The 19,514-nt window shown below is 42.0% G+C and overlaps 1 pseudogene; it reads right to left on the minus strand.

Moving 5' to 3' along the window:
• Positions 1–268: 268 nt before the first annotated feature.
• Positions 269–13,478, minus strand: LOC124696662 (annotated as a pseudogene).
• Positions 13,479–19,514: the final 6,036 nt, after the last annotated feature.

A 19,514-nucleotide genomic window follows, 5' to 3' on the forward strand; every position in this document is an offset into this window, starting at 1 on the left:
TTCTTTTGTTCTCTTAAGTTATCACTTTAAATTTCCATTTGTTTTTACATTTTAATTTATTGCAATATGGAAGCTCTTAATAGTACGAAAATATAAATCTTCTTTTGTTCACTAAAATAAGAAAAAAATGAATATCCTCTATCTAATGTTATATATTGTGCACTTTACATTTTAATTTATATTTAAACTTAAAATAATAAAAATATTTTGCACTTTATTAATCAATCTCTAAGAAGAACTTATGCATTGTTGGGAACTTTGGGAGCGCATGCATGGAGCTTCTTGACAAAAAAATTGGCATGTTGTACAACTTCATTCTACACCTCCAGATATATATAACCTTGGAACAATGCCAAGAATATCTATAATACATGACCGACACTTGGAGGAGAAATAGTCAAAACAAAATACAAATCCTTTATTGGTGTCACCATTGAAGAATGGAATCAAGACTAAAGAATAAGACTCCATCACCAATGAGTTGCGAGAAGACAAGTTGAGGGTTCCACCACCGCTCTGTCATTTCAAAAAATGGTGGTTGATCAACACACTGAGGCATATTGAAAAATTTAGTAAAGATCTAATATGTTTTAAGATGTAATTTTAATGGGATTACTTTATAATTTTTATCTCCATTCATTTAAAAAATAATGCATTCTACGGTATCTGTAAGTCAAATTTATTTAGTTTGACCTGCTTTAGAGAAAAGTATAAACATCTATACACCAAACTAGTACACTATGGAAGATATTTTTTTGTCCATGATCATAATTTGGTGTCGTGTTTATTAGTACAAATCTTTTATAAACTAGGTCAAATATAAACAAGTGTTTTCTTAAGGCAACTCTAGAATGCATTTTTTTATGGTTAGAGTAATCCATTAATGTTGCATTGACCAAGATAGGATGTTGAGCATATACATTTGTCTTATGATCAATGTTTCTTCCACTATTATTATGAATAAACTAAATGTATGCAACTAAATTATAATTTCACTATGTCTTTAAGAAAGATGTCCTTCATATATATAAATATTTTTAACCTATTACATTGTATAAGCAACAACTATATATTTGCTAAGGCAGATCAAAGATTTATTTGGTGTACTAACAATCCATCGAACTCCAAGGATAGCGAGGAGGGTTCCCTCGTAGTTTTATACCTATTTGCTTTTATGGAAACCTTGCATATGTCGGTCGGTTATACATTTCAATAGTGGCCTTTACGCCATCCTACATTAAAATTTATGAGAACATATTAGAAGAAACAAAACCAAACAAAAATATGAAGTAAATTTGAAGGTAAGCAAACAACCTTGAGTGACACAATTGGTTTGTAACCAAGTTGTTCAATAGCTCTGTTACAACTAAATGTTCTTCTTAGTGTTAGGTACTTGATTCTTGCGGATGTCAGCGATTGAGGTTGATGCATTCCATAGAGATATAGCACTTTATTGTAGCTCCACTCTATCACATATGTTATTGGTAGGACAATAAATAACGGTATTCTTATTTTTAGTGGTCTGCAAAATATACCATCAATTAGCAATATAGCTTAGTGTAGTACATGCTCTTGACAAAACAAATATAGCATTTTTCATTTTTGCTAAGAAATTATGTTCATACAAACATTCACAAGTAAATATTGGATTTTTAGCGATACAAACATATAAATTTCAAAAAGTAAAAAATACTTTATAAATGAAGAAAAATATGAGTATCACTAGCAAGTTGATCTCCTGGGTGAGGGCCAGTGTCTTTAGCGAGGCAGGAGGTGTGCCAACGTGTGGGAAACCCTCCAGTGAGTGTGTGCAGCATCTTTTTACTCTTTTCCTTATTTTGTTTTGTCTATGATCGACGAGAAAAAAAAACTAGTGTAATCGAGTGTGGTAAAATAAGAAGTACAATGCATTGCCTATGAAGTAAGGCATTTCCACGTACTTGTATTGTGTGGTGCATTTGTCGTAATAAGTTATTCAGGTTGCGCTACATCATGGCGCGTTAAACATTCATATAGATCTTGAAGGGGTACATGGGTGCACCTAATATGTTGGTACATTTGCCATAGCATGTGATGTGGCATGTGCCTCTTTGGAAGGCATGCCATAATTTCAGTGAAACATAGTGTAAGAATGTTTCTCACCAAAGTACATTAACACAATGCATCATAGGAAATCGGTCCAGCGAAATGTAATGCAAAATAGGTGATCTAGACATGACATAAAAATGCAGGACATATCATGCAATTGGGGCAGTGCATGCAAAGACAATGCACATGACATCAAAGGGCGGTGCATTAGAAAACCAAAAGGCAATGCAAAAAAAAATGACAGGTAGTGCAACAAAAACAGAAGATAGCATAGATGAATAACAGTAGGCAATGAAGTGGAAAACCAGAAGGCAATGCATAGAAAAAAGGCACCACACACAAAAAGAAGGAAGTGGCTAGAAGAACCGTTGTCATTATAGTACAGAGGAGAAGGCCACACGCAAAAAAGTCAAATACAGTGCAGATCAGAACTGAAGGTACTGAAGGTGGTGCACTGTTGAACCAAAGGCAGTGTATTACAAGACTGAAGTCAGTGCAAACCGATGCATTAATGAAGGCAGTGGAATTTTTTTCTTCAAAACTATCAAAATGTGATAATTTTCTATAGATCTTGATGTCGCTGGCATAGATATGAAAACGGATCTTGATTTGTATGCTCGGTTCATAAGATATTTTTCTATTCATATGCAAATATACAAAAAAAAAGGTAACAACAACTAGCGACGCACTCCCCAATCAACACGTGTCGGGCACGAAAAAGACACATGGAAGACGCTGATTTTTGCACATGCTGACGCAAGACGAGTTGTGAGGCACCTCATAGAGAGGGCACCTTTTTCTAGCCAAATCTAAATGTACTTTAACGCAGTAGAAGCATAAAAATATAGTGTACCTTTTATATCCAAGTTCTTCTAAAACCATATAGACAAAGTCCCACACATTCATCGGCTCCACATTAGTTATGAAGTAGGCCTAGGAAGGAAATTAAGATGTATGAGGAACAATACTATAAGTTGTATGCATGCCCTTTAGAAATAAATCATACTTGTCCCCCACATAGTTTTGCGCCCACTTTAGTTGATAGAGCTTTCATGGCACATATATGACCATGCACCACATTGTCAACATATACAAAATCATCGAATTTTTTCCTTCACCAATTATGATCTCGCAAAATAATATGTAGCGTGTCAACCACATTTAACAAGAAATATTTAAATATAACTTTCAATAAATAATGTGATGAAATATTAGATAATGACTTGCATTATTTAGGTAGGCCAATCTTAAGCACTATGCCTTAGATAAGATTGTCTTGAATGGGTTAAATTTGAACTTGGTCCTTAGGGAAGTTGTGGTTAAAGGTAATACTACTTTGTTTGGTGGAAGAATCATATATAATTCAAATAGATCTATCTCGTAACTTGGCAGGTGTAAAAAAGATTGGCGATAGAGTATATTGCATTGTTTCATGTTAATGCTTTGTGTCACAGGATAATCTGAAAATGTTCTCTTACACACTTGCTTCCATGCTATAACTAAAGGACTCAAATAAATAGGTAGTGCATATCTATTTTCCTTTGCTTTTCATATTCTTAAGATTAAATGATTTTCCTTGTTTCACCATAAATATTATGTTTTAATTCAAGTTAAAATTTTGAAGCATGATACTCTTGTCTTTTCTAAGTTCGCATATTAGTCAAATTGTGACCAATTATAACTTGAAGTGGATGCATGAGAATACCGAATAATTAAGATCCATAGAGAATTACATGAATAGGAACTAATTTTAGATCATAAGTTCCCTAAATTTGAAGAATTCTATAGTACAATAGAAAGTGTGTTATGTTCTCCAGACCATTTACTATCTTAAATATACTTTTATTTGTCAAGTATATTCACTATTGTCTATTCGCTATTCTATTAATATTATATACTTCCATATTAACATATTAAGCATGAGTACCACAATCATATAGTGAAATTAGGTTCACTAATGTGGTTTCATTGTGTGGAGAATATAAATGTGTATTATACTTACCAACTTTCCTCCATATGAAATTATAGAGGATATTACCATGTCACCAGGACCGAAAATGCTACCAGGTCGTAGACAACAACTAAGAAGCCCATTCATGCTATTGGCCTCCATCACTAACTTCTCTGCTTCTGCCTTGGTTTGTGCATATGCATCGGGAAACTAACATTAATGAACATCCATTAGATATATACACAAATTATTTGGTATGTATGAATTTGTATACAAAGGCGAAAGACGAATGGGACGAAGCAGGAAGGAAATGTGTTTTAAGTAAATCTTCAGTAGCAAAGGTAAAAAAACTCACTACCCTATATACATCTTACTCGTATATCGGTAATTCTTGTCAAGGTAGTTGTTACACATCAATTAGACTATGTCGTATGAAAGTTGGATTACATATTTTCTACATTCATTGATGATAAATAACTAAAATCTATAATGGTTACTTTGTTTGGCTTAATTTGTAGTTTGTTGTAGTAGATTTTCGTATCAAAGAAGCCTAATAAAGCAAGTATTTTTAAAATCCACATATTATTATTATTATTTTTTATAGGCACGGAAATTTTCATATATAGTACAAATGAGATTACATGTTTTACTTTCCCCCATACATATCTAAAGGATACAAAATATTTGGTGAATACTTTTGACTTGTTAGCGCCATGTCACATGCTAATTTTCACAAAAAATGGCTAAAGTCAATCTAGCACGAGGTCAGATGAAAACCTGGTTTAAATTTCTAAATAAATTCAATAATGTTTGGGGTTCAAATTATTGAAAAGGTATGTTAGTTTATAGTTGAAGCATGAAAAACTACACTTAACTAATTGTTAAGGTTGAAGTATGAATTTGGCTATTAGTTTGGAGAAACGTAATTTTTACTTGTAGGTATACTAAATTTTATCCTTAACATACTCATAATTAATGAAGGATACCTAACTTCTATCCTCAACATACTCATCATTAATGAAGGACAACTGCAGTTTCATTTTCACACATGATTTACGAGGCTAAATTGTATAAAAACATGCTAACCTAGGGCATAGGCCATATATATCCTAGTGGATTCCATTGGTATCAAAACCTTTCAAATCTTGTAAACATCGGGATATTTCTATGACAATATTAAAGGTAAAATTCAAATATTTAGCATGGAACTCATTTGAAACATATAAGTCACAAAACATAGGAATTGGATAAATAAAGAATTTGAATGCCCTGTCTAACTCGTCAACCCCTATTTAATAGAAGAAATTGATTAGTGATTAGTTGGAAGGAGGGAGTGCAAATTTTAAGTGATCATGCGAGAGTATTTTTTTTAAAAAAGAAAAGTTTCCTGAGTTTGGATCTTTTTATACTAATAAGCATAGATTACTATGGAACAAAACAATCAATAGGGATTTTACATGTAGTATTTAGTAACATGTTGAAAATGGACATTGTAGAAAAGAACCCATATGGTAAAAACCATCTTAAATGAGCCCTCTTTGAGATCCCTCAGACTAGAAAGGGGGTATTATATAAAAGGTGACGATAGTTGCTTTGAACGTGGATAACATTGAGATACGAACAAAGGAACATAAATCAACGAATTTTATGTGGGGAAACCTTAGCTGGATATTGCACTGACTCATCTACACCAAAGAGGTCATGAATTCCATCGAATACAACGCTACTCGAACTGGTGTATATCAGACTTTTAACCTTGCATGTCTTACAAGCGCCAATCACATTCTTTGCTCCTGTGTAGCATGAATGAGAAATAACAGTAAGAGCAAATAAATAACTTTGGATTAAAAAATTATTGAGATTTCTTGAAACAAACTTCACTCATATCCTAATTAGTTATATTTACTAAGTTTTCATTCAACAATATCTTCAGTTAATCGGTTGTTTAATTTTGTGAACAACGAGATTCTGTACCGATTTGGTTTATATTTTGTATATGGGAATGCTCGATAAATCGTGCTTCGTCCATTTTATAGTCTGCCCGCCATTTATTGTAGTAAACCACCGGTCCATGGTCAATTCTACAAGCAGGAATCTATTTCCCTTCTCTTATTTTGGGTCGTCGTTCTTACGGTTTCTAGTAATCTTGGTTTTCGTTGTTAGCTCTCTATCCACATGCCTCGCCCCATTCAAGCTTCCTCTTTCTGAGTGATGGCATAAGGCCACCCGAACTGAATGTAGTGTGATTCTCTCTTGGATTTTTGCAGCTTTCCATCAAGTATTACAATGTTGCAGTCTAATCAATTTGTCTAAGTCAGGGCCTTTTGTCTTACATTGAAGGAGCTGGCAGATATGTTATGCTACAATGAGTTGGCACATATGTAGTCCTCTGTCTATTTTGTACCATTCAATTACTTCTTGTCGCAAATTTTCCATGTGTTGCTAGCATATATTCACTAATTCTATCATTATGGACAATTTATAAAAAGTTATATTTTTTTATTTGGTGAATCGCATGGGAGTATGTATGTTTGGTTAGCTTTTACTTTCATTCAATCATGGTGCGAAGATCTAGAGAACATTTTTGCTCCATGTGCATATGTAACGTAGTGCAATATTTTACTCCATTAGTGAACGCAGACTTGATTATTGTGCATTATATTGGTGCTTGCCTTCAATAATTTTTTGGCATGTTTCTTTTATTGTGTTCTGGAGGGTGGGGGCATACATTGGTTTCAACATGTTTATTATTTACGTCTGTCCTAGCTAAAAGATAACATTTTCATACTTTCCTTTCCGTGATCCATTTTTTCTTAAAATAGTACATTATTATGTAAGGTTATTGATCATTATTTCAAAGATGTGTGTCTTTGCCCATATTTATTTATTATTCTTTAATATTTCCCATTTCCTTCAAATTATAATTTCATCTCAAATTTTGCTCCATGGCATCTTAATTACTTAAAGCTTACAAAAATGAATCTTCTTTTTAATTTAAGGTTTCTGGTTTCCTAAATATGTTCTTTATTACATAAAATTAAAGCTCCATGACATATTAAGCAAAACTTGTTTATTCCTTAGAAATTGTTCATTTTTATAGAAAATGGTTTTTGTCCATACAAGGTGTAGCTTAACAAAAATCTTCGATATCCATTTGAACTGCAAGAATGCATCATAAATGAACACATGTTTTGTGGTTGACTTCAGAAATCAGATAAAAAAATGGAAGCATACAACACTATTTCTTAGCTGGTTATGGGCATAAATTATTGAAAATTATACAAGCCTACATGTTAATAGACACAAACTGGTTATATCGACATGAATCTGATTATTTTGTTATGTGACATTTCTCTTAGGCAAAATCTGGTTAATCTAATGAAATTTCTTTATTCCGCAGAAAATATAAAATGCCGGTTGACATAACTTTTTTGGTCAGAAAATCTTGTTATTGAATAGGGGCAATCCCAATATTGGCAAGAGGTGTGAAAGTTCTCCTTAGCAGAGCAGTTGGTTATGATTTTATTACCTTCAACGTTGACCTTATAATGAAGATGCATGCAGTTCTTTGCAGGATCAGCGGTGGCCGTGTGGAATACAACATCTACACCTTCAAAAGCTTCTTAGCAGAAGATCAATTGTTAAGATGGGTAACAATATCACACAATTAAAAGTGATGAATAACAAACTATTGAATGGTGCACTCTTCCATGTTAAGTTATTTAAACACTAGACATTATATGTTCTTAGTTTCAGCCTAAGACACACATTTTTAGCAAGCAGAATTAACTGCAACTAGTATAAACTATAATAATTTATTTGTTTCTTACAAATTTAGGCCTCATTTGGCATTGTAGTAACCCAGGTCAACAATAACAACAACATAAAATCCTTTTCCCAAGCAATTCGGGGAAGGCTAGATCTAGAACCCAAAAGAAACAAAAGAAAACCAGAAATAGGAGAAAGAAACAAGAAACAATTAATGAGCAAATTAAGAATCTGGCACATTGATCACTGATTTCCATGCGGTAATATCAAGATTCAAATCTCTAGGTACATTCCAATTCCTCAAGTCTTCTTTTATGCCTCTACCCATGTCAACTTTGATGGTCGTATGACCCTGCTAGTATTTCTCATACACTTTAGAATACCACTGTTAATTGTTGCTTCTAAAGGTTTTTATTGGATATATCTGAACCACCTTAATTACTAGGTGTTTCTCATCGATCGGTGTTACCCTAGCCTATCATGTATTATGTCGTTTCTAATACCGTCCTCTGTTATATGGACACACATTCACCGTATGCGCATCTCGCAACACTCATTCGTTGGTTGTGTTGTATTTTACTGGTCCAATATTATGCTCCATATAGCATTTAATGTTGTCCTATAGAACTTAAATTTTGCGGAACTTCTTGTCACCGGAATCACGATAACAATCCGTGGTTTCATCAATATTTTCCAGACTGAAATTTGTTGTTTGGACGAGCTAACTGAAAGGAAAAATCCAGAGTTCAATCTAGCCAAGAGAAGTAGTGTAGGAGGCCAGAAGTTACGAAGCGAAACCAGGGGTACCTAGAGGAAGCATCGACGTTGGATATCGGCACCTTCCTCAAGTGTGGCGACTGGGGGCGCCTATCTTTCATGTAGAATTCCGACGGCGGGGATGTGGCTGGAACGGGGAAGCAACCGACGACGACATGGAAGTGGCTGGAATAATCACGAAGCGGCCGTTGAGCCTCCCTCCATGCGGTGCTTGTAGTGGCGGTGTCTCTCGCTGATTGTGGGAGCGACACCTTGGCTCGTTGTGCTCAATTGTCTCGTCAATCTGTTGTAGCCCATCGATACTCGTCATATTTGAATTCTGAGCTGAGGTGGTGTTTTTTTCTTTCCATTTAGCTTATTCATGGTTAGTGGAGAAATATGTTAGTGCTTGATCCACACATACTTGTTTGATGGTTTCTTGTCAGTTTGTTTTTCTATCTAGGTTTTGTTTTCGGTTTTAGCCTGTAAATTATTTTTATCGGGCATGTAGATGGTTTCGGTTTTTCTATTTTTTATTGGGTTGTTTGTAGCGTCTGAAGGACTAGAGAACGACCAAAGTCCGGGTTTTTTTTTTTGCTTTTAAAGCAGAAATTCAATTCGGCACCTGGGAGCATATGCTCTGCCTCCGGAAAAACATTTTAAAATGTCAAAAAAATTTGAATAAAAATTTCCGCGCTTACGTTTTGACATTCTATGTACGTACATCAAGTTTTGCAAAAAAAAAAACCAACATTTTTTATAACTTGTGTGAAAAAGACAAAAAAAAACGTCACGTACACTGTCATTTTTTGCACCAAAATTTGTCTTTTTTACACGCGACAATAAAAATGTCAGTTTTTCATGAGACCAATTTGTAAACGTGTGGAACTTCGAGATGTACCTATTAAATTTTATGTCTGAACTTTTCAACATTTTAAAAATATATTTAAAATAAAATTTAAAAACCAGGAGCATATGCTCCCGGGTGCCAAAACACCACTCCCCTTTTAAAGCCATTTTCTACTTATATGATGTCGGCTATGTCGCAGTTCTCCACTCCTAATTTTTTAAGGTTTTGCTACCTCTTGAGTGCTAGCTCGGTCAACTTCTGTGCCGTTCGATCATATATCAATAATCACAGAATTTCTTTAACGAGCAAATTTTTCTAAACGAGAAAATTCACGTTGGTTGTTGTTTTTGTGTATCACGTGATGTCACCTAGTGGATCGTGATGGCTTTGCGTGGCCCACTTTTTAGAAGTGGTTGATGATGGGTTTTTTTTTAATGTGGAATTGCGCATAGATGTTCAATTGTGCATAATAAGAGCATAATTGCATAATCGCACCTATGGACTTTTTTTATGTGCAATTGAAGATAAGTATATAATTGTGCATGTGCGTGAAATTACACACCCACGTGTAATTGCATATATGTGCGAGATATAAACTTTTTATGTTAAATTACACACATTAAACATATACGTGTGAGATTTGAAATTTGTATATAATAATATTTTATTTTTTCTCATTTTCTTGGAGTTGCTTGTTTTTGGCACATATGTGTACAATTACACATGATGTGTAATTACATATTTGTGTGTAATTTCAAACTTTACACGTAACCTCTTTTTTCTATGTTGACTTGTAGGTGGGCTTGTAGGTGGGGGGATTTTCGTCCCGGATGCACCTCCTCCCGCACCCCCTCGTAACCCTAACCGCCTCCCGTCACCGCTGCCGGTGGTGCCGCCGGGCAAAGACCGCGGGGCGTGGCGGCGGCGGTCCTTCCTCGTGCCGCGCTGGGGACGGCGGCCGGGATCCCTCCTCGATGTTGAGGCCGGTTGGACGCGGATGGTGCTGGGCGGCGGCGGCTAGACCTTGGCGCTGCGGCCCCCCGCCTCCCGTTGGCTCCTTGCCGTGGTACGCCGGTGGTGGGCGGTGGCCAGGTCCTCGATCTGCGCCAATATCCCTCCTCCCCCCCCCCCCCCGCCTCTCGCCGGTGCGTGGAGGTGATCTTGGGCTTCTCCCGCGGTACGCGATCGCCTGGGGCAGCAGCCTTGGGTTGGACGGTGGAGGCGGTCCTCTTCTTCGCCAAAGATGGTCGGCCTGCGGATGGTGGTGGTGGGTCTTTCGATCTGTCACCGCATCCCGACGGCAAGGTGGAGAGGGGTGTGCAAGCCGGCGATGGCTGTTGTCGCCGGTGGAGGGCTGGCTTTCAGATGCGGTGGTGCCCAGGGCGTGTGCGGTGTCTCCGGACAACGCGATCTACGCTTGGTGTCTCTGGCAGCACCCGTGGCCAGCCTGGAATGGTCGTTCGCAAGGGTGCCTGACATGAATAAAGGCGGTGGTCCTAGTGTCTCTCTTGGGTGAAGATGAAGACTTGCATGAGGTTTTCTATTCTCGATCTAGCAGGAGCGTTGAGTTCCAGAAGGCGCCGCCGGCGAATGTAACAGTGCTTTTTTGCCTGGAGTTTGCTGGATCGGTAGTATTCGGTCTTGCGCACCCATGCTTTTATTTCGGCCGATTGGTTTTGGAGAGAGCGGTGCGAAGCTCTAGTCGGTGTTGGCATCAAGAGACATTTTTGGTCCATGATGCAGTCAGATGAAGGGAATAACATGAAGGCTGGAGCGAGGACTAGCTAAGGGAGGTTCAAGTCTCCGCGTTGTTGAGGGACTTGCTTGGTGTCCCGGGCTCCGCAGCAGTGGTATGGAAGTGAGGACGGCAGCACAGGTGAAGTTCAGAGTCCTACCTTTCAGGGTGAAAACCCAAGATCTGGCCATAATTGGTTGTGCCTAGGAATGACCTTGTTGGAGGCATTGTTTTGAGAGCGGGGACTATCTTCAGGGTGAAAACCTAAGACCTTTGGTCTGGCAACGACGGTGCTGGTGCACCGTTTCCTTCTTGGAAGCGTCGTTTTTGGAGATTCTGTATTTCAGGTGTTGGCTTGGTGGTGGTTGTATTGTTGTAGCTAAGCCTAGGATGCTATAGCGGGATTTTTGTTTCTTAGTTTTCTTTTATTTTTTGGTTGTGTGCATCCGTACAGCCATTAGGGTGTTGCGTTGTTGCAGAGGTTAGGTGTAATTGGTATCTTATGATATTAATATATTCTCTTTATCGGCAAAAAAGGTGGGCTTGTAGTTGTTATTTGGCTTCTAATAACATGCAAGTGCATCTAAGCTGATATTTGTATTCGTAATTACACACACTTTGTTCAGATGTGCATTTTGATTTTCTTTTTACAGTTTTACTAAACGTGTATATAATTGCAGCAGCCAGTCACTTGGTCTTATCTACACATTGAGGGGGCCTTGCCTCATCCTTCCTGCCCACACCTTCATTCTTTTCCTCCTCTGATCTTAGAAAGCATACCAATCTTTAATTCTTTATCCATTAGCAACAAGAGCAGCGCAATCTATCGGCATTGATGAGTAAGCTAAGCTATACCTCTTAGATTACAAAGCAACAAGCTCCCTTCTAATGCGTTATTAGGCTGCAGTTAGCCAGTAGCCAGTCAAAGTAGGTAGAGTAAGCTAGCGGAAGAAATTGATCGTTATATATGGCTAGCGCAAAAGCCCAAAGAGTCAAGGATGCCTAACAAGTGACAAGAAAAAAAAATCAAGTAGAAACTGTTTCGCCAAAAGCGACGAAATCAACTATACACAACGTGCCCAACGTCAGATACCTAGCGAGAATTAGCTTAATTCTCAGTTAGCTAAGTGCTAGGTGGATCCTTTCTTTTTTTCAGGTGTAAACATGTATCCAACGAATTAATGCCGATCTAAAACTAGGCCTTCCAAACACACTTTTCTGGATCCGTCCGTTTTCACTAGCCTGTAATTTCCAGCAGCTTAGGTAGTAAAACATGTCTTCAGTCTTCTAAACGGGTCCATAGTTTTTGCGACTTGTCATATTTCAGACTTCTACATATTCATCTACTATCGATGAACACAACACATTGTACTAAAAACAAGTCTCAAGATTATGAGTGCTGCTATACATCCGACATTTTCAGTACGATGTTTGTCCAACTTCAGAGAAAACCGTCTACCTGGCTAGCACGAGTAAGGGTGTACATCGTATGGTTATCGGACAGAAATCTGTCGAATGCAGAACAATTCCGCAAGATTATTGACTTCTCGGCTTAACCTGGGGTAAGGTAAACTACTAACATTGGGATGATGCACCGCACACACGCGCGCACACACAAGTACAATTTTAAATAAATTTGCAGTGTGAAATCAATATGAATGCCCAAATATAAAATGAATTATATCTGCTACAATCTACATATGTTCTAACTTATTCATAGGTTCCACACATACTTTGTTTTTAAACAAAAATTCTCTCTTCTATCCGCGCTAGCATATATGAAAAGTCCAACCCTTATTTGAGCGGGACATCAATCAACAAAATCATGTTTTTTTTTTAACTTTTGTTGACAGTTTCAGAAATCAGAGGATCGCTTTGTACTTGGCAGGAGAATTTTGATATGTACAAGAAGAATAGAATGTTGGTTTAATTTTTTTGGATCTCATTTATGCTAAGTTCAATATAGCTGCGGAAGATCCTAGAGCCATTCCTAGGACAGAAGCGAGGATGAGTGTGACTAAAACTATGCGTACGTTTGGGAAGAAACAAAAAAAACATTGTATTTCCCATAAGTTACCTTTGGTAAGTTGCGCGAGGTCGCATACGTCGGCGGAGACATACTCGGCGAGACCGACGCGCAGGGCAGCGCCGAGGAGCCCCTCCTCGTCCGGTTCGAGAGTAGCGACGGGGGCGAGGTCGGTTATCCGCACGCGCCAATCTCCGGAGCGGAGCAGCGCCGCAACCAGGTGCCTGGCCATGAAGCCCCTTCCGCCGGTCACCACGCACCACCTCAGCCCGTCGAGGCCACGGTCGCCGGCCGGCAATTCCATCTCACCAATTGATGCAACTAGCGGCAGGGTACATACGTTGTTCTATCAAGTCCTTGCTGATGCTCTCATTTAGAGCATCTCCAGTCGCGTCCCCCAAACCGTCCCCCAAAGCGATTTGGGGCGTGCCGGACAAAAAAAGCGTTCCAGCCGCGTCCCCCAAAGCCCTTTTTTGTCCGGCGCGCCCCGATACGGTGTCCGGCGCCCGAGCCCGTCCCCGTCCCACAGGGGACGCACCGGGGACGCCGGACACAACGAAAGCGAGGCGGGCTCCCACATGTCGGCGACTATTTGCATAAACCGTTGGTTCGCGCCTCTTTTCTCGTCGCTCCTTCCTTCCCGCGCCTCCCACCCCACCGCCGCCGCCGGATTTCCCGGCCGTTTGGGCGTCCGATCCGTGCTGCGAGTCGGCACCGTTGTCGCGGCCGGGGCTCCCGCCGGTCGTGCCGCCGCCGCCGCGTCGCCGGCGCCTCCCGAACGCGCCGTCAAATCCGCCCCACCTCCGCGCACGAAGGTGCTCGACGACTTGCCGAGTAGGCGCGGTTGGTCGCTGTTTGTTGCGTCGTCCGCCTCGGCGCAATTTTAACCATTGATTTTGCTTTAGCCATGGACAGCGACGATGAGATGGTTGCCCCGCTGCCGGAGGACGAGCAAGCGTTCGACGACGACCTGCGGGAGCATTTGCTGATCATCGCCTCCCTCCAGGACATGCTTGACGCCGAGGCGGAGAAGAGGAAGAGGCCGCGCCGCGGAGGATCAAGGCCGGGAAGAAGGAAGTCGAAGCCCCGGCAGAGGATGGAGGGGCCTGCCATGCTGCACAACGACTACTTCGCCGACGGGGCAACACATGCCGACAATTTTCGGCGCCGGTACAGGATGAGCAAGGGCCTGTTCATGAATATCCTCCACGGCGTTCGAGAGTTCGACCCCTACTTCAAGCTCAAGCTCGACGCTGTAGGCGTTCTCGGGTTCTCATCCATTCAGAAGTGCACCGCCGCCATGAGGATGCTTGCATACGGAGCACCTGCCGATACACGGGACGACTACCTTCGCATGAGTGAGTCTACTGCCATTGAGTGCATGTACAAGTTTTGCCGAGCTGTGGTGGGAAAGTTTGGCAAATACTACTTGAGAGGGCCAAGCGAGGAAGAGACTGCAAGGATCATGGCACAAAATGCTGCCGAGAGGATTTCCTGGAATGCTTGGAAGCATCGATTGCATGCACTGGGCATGGAAGAACTGCCCGTTTGCTTGGCAAGGTATATACAAAGGGCGTCATGGATATTGCGGTGTGGTGCTTGAAGCTGTGGCAGATTATGACTCGTGGATTTGGCATTCTTTCTTTGGCATGGCGGGATCACACAATGACATCAACGTGTTGCAGCGGTCTCCGGTGTTCAGCGAGACTAGTGGAAGGGCATGCTCCACCATGCAACTATGAGATCAATGGCCACCAATATACCAAAGGCTATTATCTAGCCGATGGTATATATCCAAAATGGGCCACTTTTGTCAAAACAATCTCGAATACATCAGGTCTGAAGAATTCTCACTTTGCTACACGACAGGAGGCTTGCAGGAAGGATGTCGAGCGGGCATTTGGTGTGCTTCAAGCACAATTTGCCATTGTCCGGTACCCTGCTCTAAGCTGGTCTCACGACCAAATGTGGGAGGTGATGCAGGCTTGTGTGATCATGCACAACATGATCATCGAGGATGACCGCAAGAATCATGTTAGGTCACATGTTGGTCCCTATGAGTGTCAAGGACCTCTCGCGGAGGTTGATCATGAGGTGCCTGCAGATTTTGCTGATTTTGTGGTCATGCACGCAGAGATCCGTGACAGCAATGTGCATGAGCAACTTCAAGCTGATCTAGTTGAGCATTTGTGGAGGATCAAAGGAAATACCGTGGCACCTTGATGTATCATCTAGCCCTTTTTATTATATTTGATTACTTGTTTTATTGTTTGTTGTAATTTAATTTGAAAACAATCCTCGAAAACATTTTTTTTCATATGCTACATTTGATATAAATGGTTTATGTGTTAAAAAAATTATTTTAAATGTTTGGGGGCGGCGTTTGGGGGACGCGGCTGGGGAGCGACGTCCCCCAAACGCGGCACGAACAAAACACGTCCCCCAAACGCTCAATCCGGCGCGCTTGGGGGGACGGTTTGGGGGACGCGACTGGAGATGCTCTTATGTAGCTTGTGCGTGGGTTTGTTGGTGGTGGCGTTGTATTTATTGGGCAAAGTTTGCTGCACAACTCCCAGTTGTACCTTCTTTTTGTTGCCACATTTAAAGTTTCTTAATTTAAAGGAATGCAATACATACATGTTTTACGAACAAGCATATGACCGGGATAGCTGTGGAAGTAAGTGAAAAAGCAAAACAATTTTCAGATTGTGGAAATCACTGCTAGTTGTCGTTACTTTTGTTATGTTAAATATAATTGTCTAGTCATTTTCATCACATCTGTCTTGTGATTGAACTAGTTAAACATGCAATCCCACATGTTCAACATATAAAAAATAATCATAAGAAAAAATACTTCATATTCAATCTCGGAAGCATCATAAACTTCTTTTTATTTTTCGTTGTATGATGTGACATTAACTACAACACATCTTTCATGAACCTAAGATTTCAGCTGTATTGAAGGGTAGCGACCCCGCTTTCATTGTGACAAGACCTTTCAACTAGTAAGTCTAATTAGCACTATGCTTCTGGCAGGATAGATAGCAACCCTGCAATCCACGCCATTTGTTGCACTTTTACTGCGCCACATACTCATAATTAGGGAATCGCCAAGGCGTTTGATCCGCCATGCCTAAAATACGGATACCTCGACACCGAGGGTGCTATTGAAATAATGAGTCATTTCATTTGGCTCATATAGTATTTTAGAATATGCAAACTAAAGCAACCACGTTTATCCACATATCTTAAAAAATATATACTCTGTTGATCTTAATTTTGATGGCTGAGATTAAAAAATAAGAAGTGTTACATCTAATAAAACAAAAGTACACGTGAACACTTGGTAGGTATGTAAAAAAGGAATTAATCCATGTAGACAAATTAACGTACCTCTAAAATATGTCCTGATCTCACCACACGGGGTGCCGGGTGCACCACCACCCTACATATACGTACGAGACCGATATCACCACACGCGTGCACCACCACAGCCGGGACGTGCACTATACTCAAGTCAAGGACACTATTATCTTTGTCTACGGACGTGCACTATACTCAAGTCAAGGACGTGCACTATACTCTGTAGTAGAATGGAGTGGAGACAAACGGCCGGCCGGGTGACTGTATTTGAGAGGTTGATTTAATTAGCTATAGTACTGTAGAAAGTTATTCTCATCTGCGTATTAAATGAAGAACAGTGCTGGCTAGTGGTGCGGCCTAATTTTCAGTCCGGCAGCTGGACGTCTCGCCCTACCCTCTAGGGAACGCGCGTGCCCCTGCCCCGTAGGCCCGAGCACGTTCTTAATATCAAGTTTTTCAATAGATCTGTATTATTAGTTACAAAAACAGATACAAAATATTTTTGTAAATATTTCGAACAACTATATTGTGTAGTTCATTATCAGTTGTCATACATAAATACCATTCAATTTAAAAATCTGCGGCGTTCTTGTGAAAAAGAGTAAAAAAGTTTTGTTGGTACCACTAATCTATATGTGCTAGTCACTCTGGGCGTTCGGGAAATCCCGAAATTTCGGGACGGGAAATTCGGGAAAAAATTATTTCGGGATCTACAAAGTGACACCCGAAAATGTAGCATAATATTTGCCTCCCGACAATTCGGGTACCCGAAATTTCGGGTTCGGGATCGGGAAATTCCTGAATAGCCCGACATATAACAATTGGGAGAATTTTTGTAGATGTACACTGTATGTTGTGGGTATACTTCATAGGTGTACCATCGACAGTGCCTAGATCCGGCAAGCCCGGGTGGCCCACGGACGGTGATGAGGCATGTGGCCCATCGGGCGGCCCAGTTGCTGTTGATCATGAAGGAAGAAGTCCGGCCCAGGATCGGCGAGGCCGGATCCGCACCGACATAGGAGTGACCCGGATCCATGGAGGCCCATGAGGAACCCGGATCCAGTACGAAGTATATGGAAGGCGGATCCGTGACGTGCACGGCAAGATATTGTACCGTAGTTAGGCTGTTTGTAATCCGGCTAGGACTCTCCGTGTAAACCCTAGATCCGTGCGCCCTTATAAGCCGGATCCCGGGAGCCCTAGAGGCACAACCACAACTCATTGTAACAACGCGAAAGCGCCCAGATAATTCCAGACAAGCAGCGGTAGGCCCCTGTCATCGTGCGGGTGTTCCGAAGCTGGGTAACTCGCGTACCACCGTCCCGTGTGCACTCCGCCCTATGGCCCCTACTTCTTCTCCCCTCGTGAGGATCCCTCCTCCGAGGTGTCGTCGATTAGGCAACGACGGTTGGCGCCCACCGTGGGGCCTGCGGCGTCCGGAGGCCGGAACCGGGAGGGTTCCGCCATGGGAAGCTACGACGACACCATCGCTGTGGGGCGTGTCCTTTACGCCGGAAATCTGCCGATCGTCCCTCCGGATGAGTGTTGGATTCTGGCTAAAACCGACCCCGTCAAGCTCTCCATCATCCCAGTTGGCGACATACACATCTTCATCGGGGAAACCGTCGATTCCGACGGAAACCCACTGGTAAGTAGCGCCGACGCGACCGCCGGCTGAGCAGGACGCAGTCGCGAAGATCCGATCTGAGACGCTGGAACTTCCTAGCGAAGATTCCGCCTTAGATCTGGAAATTTCAAAACCCACCCAATCCGCCCCTGAGCAGGAAACAAAGGTGGAAGACCAATGCAGATCCGCCTGGGTCTCCCAGGTGTTAGAGAAGCAAAGGTGTCACTTCGTACACTTCTTGGCCCATACCGCCGGAACCGCCCCTCATGAAGTCGGAGCTGGTCCCGCGCAGGTCGAGGCCCCGGAAAACAACGCAGATCCGGATCAGGCTCAGCCTGTCGGAGAAAGCGAAGCTCCGGTTGAAGAGTCGATCTTGGGCAATCTGAGCCCAATCTCCGGAGACACCCCATCCATGGAATCTGATGACTTCGTGCGCAAGTTGGAGGAGTATGGTCTCGGCGATCAGCCTGAAGTCAACTCCGCCCAGCCGAAGCAGGTTCTCGCAATGGTAGCTGCGCTGGGACAAACCGGATCTGGGGACCAAGTTAGCCAATCTGAACCATCCCAACAAGGATCTCCAATGTCTCGGGTGCGACCCCAAAGGGATTCCCCTTCGGAGGAAATCCTGTCAGCAGAAGAGGTGGCCGCGCGAGCAGTTCTTAACACACCTATAACTCCGGGCCACGCCGCGGATCCGGAGGCTCTAGAGACCGCCGGAAAAGAGATGCTGGCCACGGCCAAGAGGCTCGCCGACACCGAAGCTGCATTAAAGATAGGAAGGGCGGATCACGCGGCTCGGCTCGGAAAACTTCGACAGACAGGACCGCGAGATTACTAACACACTCGAGCACGTCAAGAGCATGAGGGCTGAGTGGGAAGTAAAGATGACCTACGCGCAGGCGGAGGCCGATCGTATTGTCAGAGAGGCAATTCCGCCTCGCAGGATAGCCTTCAACACGCCCGCAGTTCACCAGCCCGCTGGAAACTCCAAAGGACAACATGCTGAAAGCGGCGGAATTGCTCGAAGAAGAAGGACGAAGAAGTTGATATCAACCATCTCCGCACACTTGTTGCTTCAGCAATGCGAGCGAGCAGAGCAAGGCGGATACTTCGCGCAGGTTGGAATCCAATCCGGATAACTGTGTATCTACCGCGCAGAAGGACGCCCGCGCCGATCGGCATCCCGATGATGAATCACACACCGGATCCTCCGAGCGCAGAAGAAGGGCCAGGGAACACCCAAATCCGATTCCCGTCCCATCACAGACGCCTCCGTCGGATCCAAGAAAGGGAAAGGATGCGATGTACTCCGGACGAGACAGATACCGCAACCCCTCTCCTCCGCCC

This window comes from Lolium rigidum, chromosome 3 (assembly GCF_022539505.1).
Source record: "Lolium rigidum isolate FL_2022 chromosome 3, APGP_CSIRO_Lrig_0.1, whole genome shotgun sequence".
Classification (NCBI taxonomy): domain Eukaryota; kingdom Viridiplantae; phylum Streptophyta; class Magnoliopsida; order Poales; family Poaceae; genus Lolium; species Lolium rigidum.